Below are 6,000 nucleotides of genomic sequence, written 5' to 3' on the forward strand. Positions count from 1 at the left end.
ACTTACTCGTAGAAAGAGCAGTTTTGAAACACTCTTTTGGTAAAATCTGCAAGTGGTTATTTGGAGCAATTCGAGGCCTGTGCTGGGATATGGAATATCTTCACCTAAAAGCTACAGAGAAGCATTCTCAGAAAGTTCTTCACGATGCATTCATTCAACTCACAGAGTTGAACCTTCCTTTTGAAAGAACAGTTTTGAAACACACTTTTTGTAGAATCTGCAAGAGGATATTTGGAGCGTTTTGAGGCCTATGCTGGAAAAGGAAATATCTTCACCTAAAAACTAGACAGAAGCATTCTCAGAAACTTCTGTGTGATGAGTGCATTCAACTCACAGACTTGAACGTTTCTTTTTAAAGAACAGTTTGGAAACATTACGTTTGTAGAATCTCCAAGTGTTTATGCGGAGCACCTTGAGGCCTATGTTGGAAAAGGAAATATCTTCACATAAAAACTAGAGAGAAGGATTCTCAGAAACTTCTTTGCGATGAGTTCATTCAACTCACAGAGTTGAACCTACCAATTGATAGAGAAGTTTGGAAACACTCTTTTTGTAGAATCTGCAAGTGGATATTTGGAGCCGTTTGAGGCCGATTTTGGAAAAGGAAATATCTTCACATAAAAACTGAACAGAACCATTCTCAGAAACTTCTTTGTGTTGAGTGCATTCAACTCACAGAGTTGAACTTACCTGTAGAAAGAGCAGTTTTGAAACACTCTTTTGGTAAAATCTGCAAGTGGTTATTTGGAGCACTTCGAGGCCTGTGCCTGGATATGGAATATCTTCACCTAAAAACTACAGAGAAGCATTCTCAGAAAGTTCTTCTCGATGCATTCATTCAACTCACAGAGTTGAACCTTCCTTTTGATAGAACAGTTTTGAAACACTCTTTTTGTAGAATCTGCAAGAGGATATTTGGAGCGTTTTGAGGCCTATGCTGGAAAAGGAAATATCTTCACCTAAAAACTAGACAGAAGCATCCTCAGAAACTTCTGTGTGGTGAGTGCATACATCTCACAGACTTGAACGTTTCTTTTGATAGAACAGTTTGGAAACATTACGTTTGTAGAATCTGCAAGTGTTTATTCGGAGCACCTTGAGGCCTATGTTGGAAAAGGAAATATCTTCACATAAAAACTAGAGAGAAGGATTCTCAGAAACTTCTTTGTGATGAGTTCATTCAACTCACAGAGTGGAACCTACCAATTGATAGAGAAGTTTGGAAACACTCTTTTTGTAGAATCTGCAAGTGGATATTTGGAGCCGTTTGAGGCCTATGCTGGAAAAGGAAATATCTTCACATAAAAACTGAACAGAAGCATTCTCAGAAACTTCTTTGTGTTGAGTGCATTCAACTCACAGACTTGAACTTACTTGTAGAAAGAGCAGTTTTGAAACACTCTTTTGGTAAAATCTGCAAGTGGTTATTTGGAGCACTTCGAGGCCTGAGCTTTGATATGGAATATCTTCACCTAAAAACTACAGAGAAGCATTCTCAGAAAGTACTTCATGACGCATTCATTCAACTCACAGAGTTGAACCTTCCTTTTGATAGAACAGTTTTGAAACACTCTTTTTGTAGAATCTGCAAGAGGATATTTGGAGCGTTTTGAGGCCTATGCTGGAAAAGGAAATATCTTCACCTAAAAACTAGACAGAAGCATTCTCAGAAACTTCTGTGTGATGAGTGCATTCAACTCACAGACTTGAACGTTTCTTTTGATAGAACAGTTTGGAAACATTACGTTTGTAGAATCTGCAAGTGTTTATTCGGAGCACCATGAGGCCTATGTTGGAAAAGGAAATATCTTCACATAAAAACTAGAGAGAAGGATTCTCAGAAACTTCTTTGTGATGAGTTCATTCAACTCACAGAGTTGAACCTACCAATTGATAGAGAAGTTTGGAAACACTCTTTTTGTAGAATCTGCAAGTGGATATTTGGAGCCGTTTGAGGCCTATGCTGGAAAAGGAAATATCTTCACATAAAAACTGAACAGAAGCATTCTCAGAAACTTCTTTGTGTTGAGTGCATTCAACTCACAGACTTGCACTTACCTGTAGAAAGAGCAGTTTTGAAACACTCTTTTGGTAAAATCTGCAAGTGGTTATTTGGAGCACTTCGAGGCCTGTGCTGGGATATGGAATATCTTCACCTAAAAACTACAGAGAAGCATTCTCAGAAAGTTCTTCACGATGCATTCATTCAACTCACAGAGTTGAACCTTCCTTTTGAAAGAACAGTTTTGAAACACTCTTTTTGTCGAATCTGCAAGAGGATATTTGGAGCGTTTTGAGGCCTATGCTGGAAAAGGAAATATCTTCACCTAAAAACTAGACAGAAGCATCCTCAGAAACTTCTGTGTGATGAGTGCATTCAACTCACAGACTTGAACGTTTCTTTTGATAGAACAGTTTGGAAACATTACGTTTGTAGAATCTGCAAGTGTTTATTCGGAGCACCTTGAGGCCTATGTTGGAAAAGGAAATATCTCCACATAAAAACTAGAGAGAAGGATTCTCAGAAACTTCTTTGTGATGAGTTCATTCAACTCACAGAGTGGAACCTACCAATTGATAGAGAAGTTTGGAAACACTCTTTTTGTAGAATCTGCAAGTGGATATTTGGAGCCGTTTGAGGCCTATGCTGGAAAAGGAAATATCTTCACATAAAAACTGAACAGAAGCATTCTCAGAAACTTCTTTGTGTTGAGTGCATTCAACTCACAGACTTGAACTTACCTGTAGAAAGAGCAGTTTTCAAACACTCTTTTGGTGAAATCTGCAAGTGGTTATTTGGAGCACTTCGAGGCCTGTGCTGGGATATGGAATATCTTCACCTAAAAACTACAGAGAAGCATTCTCAGAAAGTTCTTCACGATGCATTCATTCTACTCACAGAGTTGAACCTTCCTTTTGAGAGAACAGTTTTGAAACACTCTTTTTGTAGAATCTGCAAGAGGATATTTGGAGCGTTTTGAGGCCCATGCTGGAAAAGGAAATATCTTCACCTAAAAACTAGACAGAAGCATCCTCAGAAACTTCTGTGTGATGAGTGCATTCATCTCACAGACTTGAACGTTTCGTTTGAAAGAACAGTTTGGAAACATTACGTTTGTAGAATCTGCAAGTGTTTATTCGGAGCACCTTGAGGCCTATGTTGGAAAAGGAAATATCTTCACATAAAAACTAGAGAGAAGGATTCTCAGAAACTTCTTTGTGATGAGTTCATTCAACTCACAGAGTTGAACCTACCAATTGATAGAGAAGTTTGGAAACACTCTTTTTGTAAAATCTGCAAGTGGTTATTTGGAGCCGTTTGAAGCCTATGCTGGAAAAGGAAATATCTTCACATAAAAACTGAACAGAAGCATTCTCAGAAACTTCTTTGTGTCGAGTGCATTCAACTCACAGACTTGAACTTACCTGTAGAAAGAGTAGTTTTGAAACACTCTTTTGGTAAAATCTGCAAGTGGTTATTTGGAGCACTTCGAGGCCTGTGCTGGGATATGGAATAACTACACCTAAAAACTACAGAGAAGCATTCTCAGAAAGTTCTTCACGATGCATTCATTCAACTCACAGAGTTGAACCTTCCTTTTGATAGAACAGTTTTTAAACACTCTTTTTGTAGAATCTGCAAGAGGATATTTGGAGCGTTTTGAGGCCTATGCTGGAAAAGGAAATATCTTCACCTAAAAACTAGACAGAAGCATTCTCAGAAACTTCTGTGTGATGAGTGCATTCAACTCACAGACTTGAACGTTTCTTTTGATAGAACAGTTTGGAAACATTACGTTTGTAGAATCTGCAAGTGTTTATTCGGAGCACCTTGAGGCCTATGTTGGAAAAGGAAATATCTTCACATAAAAACTAGAGAGAAGGATTCTCAGAAACTTCTTTGTGATGAGTTCATTCAACTCACAGAGTTGAACCTACCAATTGATAGAGAAGTTTGGAAACACTCTTTTTGTAGAATCTGCAAGTGGATATTTGGAGCCGTTTGAGGCCTATGCTGGAAAAGGAAATATCTTCACATAAAACTGAACAGAAGCATTCTCAGAAACTTCTTTGTGTTGAGTGCATTCAACTCACAGACTTGAACTTACCTGTAGAAAGAGCAGTTTTGAAACACTCTTTTGGTAAAATCTGCAAGTGGTTATTTGGAGCACTTCGAGGCCTGTGCTGGGATATGGAATATCTTCACCTAAAAACTACAGAGAAGCATTCTCAGAAAGTTCTTCACGATGCGTTCATTCAACTCACAGAGTTGAACCTTTCTTTTGATAGAACAGTTTTGAAACACTCTTTTTGTAGAATCTGCAAGAGGATATTTGGAGCGTTTTGAGGCCTATGCTGGAAAAGGAAATATCTTCACCTAAAAACTAGACAGAAGTATCCTCAGAAACTTCTGTGTGGTGAGGGCATTCATCTCACAGACTTGAACGTTTCTTTTGATAGAACAGTTTGGAAACATTACGTTTGTAGAATCTGTAAGTGTTTATTCGGAGCACCTTGAGGCCTATGTTGGAAAAGGAAATATCTTCACATAAAAACTAGAGAGAAGGATTCTCAGAAACTTCTTTGTGATGAGTTCATTCAACTCACAGAGTTGAACCTACCAATTGATAGAGAAGTTTGGAAACACTCTTTTTGTAGAATCTGCAAGTGGATATTTGGAGCCGTTTGAGGCCTATGCTGGAAAAGGAAATATCTTCACATAAAAACTGAACAGAAGCATTCTCAGAAACTTCTTTGTGTCGAGTGCATTCAACTCACCGACTTGAACTTACCTGTAGAAAGAGTAGTTTTGAAACACTCTTTTGGTAAAATCTGCAAGTGGTTATTTGGAGCACTTCGAGGCCTGTGCTGGGATATGGAATAACTTCACTTAAAAACTACAGAGAAGCATTCTCAGAAAGTTCTTCACGATGCATTCATTCAACTCACAGAGTTGAATCTTCCTTTTGATAGAACAGTTTTTAAACACTCTTTTTGTAGAATCTGCAAGAGGATATTTGGAGCGTTTTGAGGCCTATGCTGGAAAAGGAAATATTTTCACCTAAAAACTAGACAGAAGCATCCTCAGAAACTTCTGTGTGATGAGTGCATTCATCTCACAGACTTGAACGTTTATTTTGATAGAACAGTTTGGAAACATTACGTTTGTAGAATCTGCAAGTGTTTATTCGGAGCACCTTGAGGCCTATGTTGGAAAAGGAAATATCTTCACATAAAAACTAGAGAGAAGGATTCTCAGAAACTTCTTTGTGATGAGTTCATTCAACTCACAGAGTTGAACCTACCAATTGATAGAGAAATTTGGAAACACTCTTCTTGTAGAATCTGCAAGTGGATATTTGGAGCCGTTTGAGGCCTATGGTGGAAAAGGAAATATCTTCACATAAAAACTGAACAGAAGCATTCTCAGAAACTTCTTTGTGTCGAGTGCATTCAACTCACAGACTTGAACTTACCTGTAGAAAGAGCAGTTTTGAAACACTCTTTTGGTAAAATCTGCAACTGGTTATTTGGAGCACTTCGAGGCCTGTGCTGGGATATGGAATATCTTCACCTAAAAACTACAGAGAAGCATTCTCAGAAAGTTATTCACGATGCATTCATTCAACTCACAGGGTTGAACCTTCCTTTTGATAGAACAGTTTTGAAACACTCTTTTTGTAGAATCTGCAAGAGGATATTTGGAGCGTTTTGAGGCCTATGCTGGAAAAGGAAATATCTTCACCTAAAAACTAGACAGAAGCATTCTCAGAAACTTCTGTGTGATGAGTGCATTCAACTCACAGACTTGAACGTTTCTTTTGATAGAACAGTTTTGAAACATTACGTTTGTAGAATCTGCAAGTGTTTATTCGGAGCACCTTGAGGCCTATGTTGGAAAAGGAAATATCTTCACATAAAAACTAGAGAGAAGGATTCTCAGAAACTTCTTTGTGATGAGTTCATTCAACTCACGGAGTGGAACCTACCAATTGATAG

This window comes from Pongo abelii, chromosome 14 (genome assembly GCF_028885655.2).
Source record: "Pongo abelii isolate AG06213 chromosome 14, NHGRI_mPonAbe1-v2.0_pri, whole genome shotgun sequence".
Taxonomy (NCBI): domain Eukaryota; kingdom Metazoa; phylum Chordata; class Mammalia; order Primates; family Hominidae; genus Pongo; species Pongo abelii.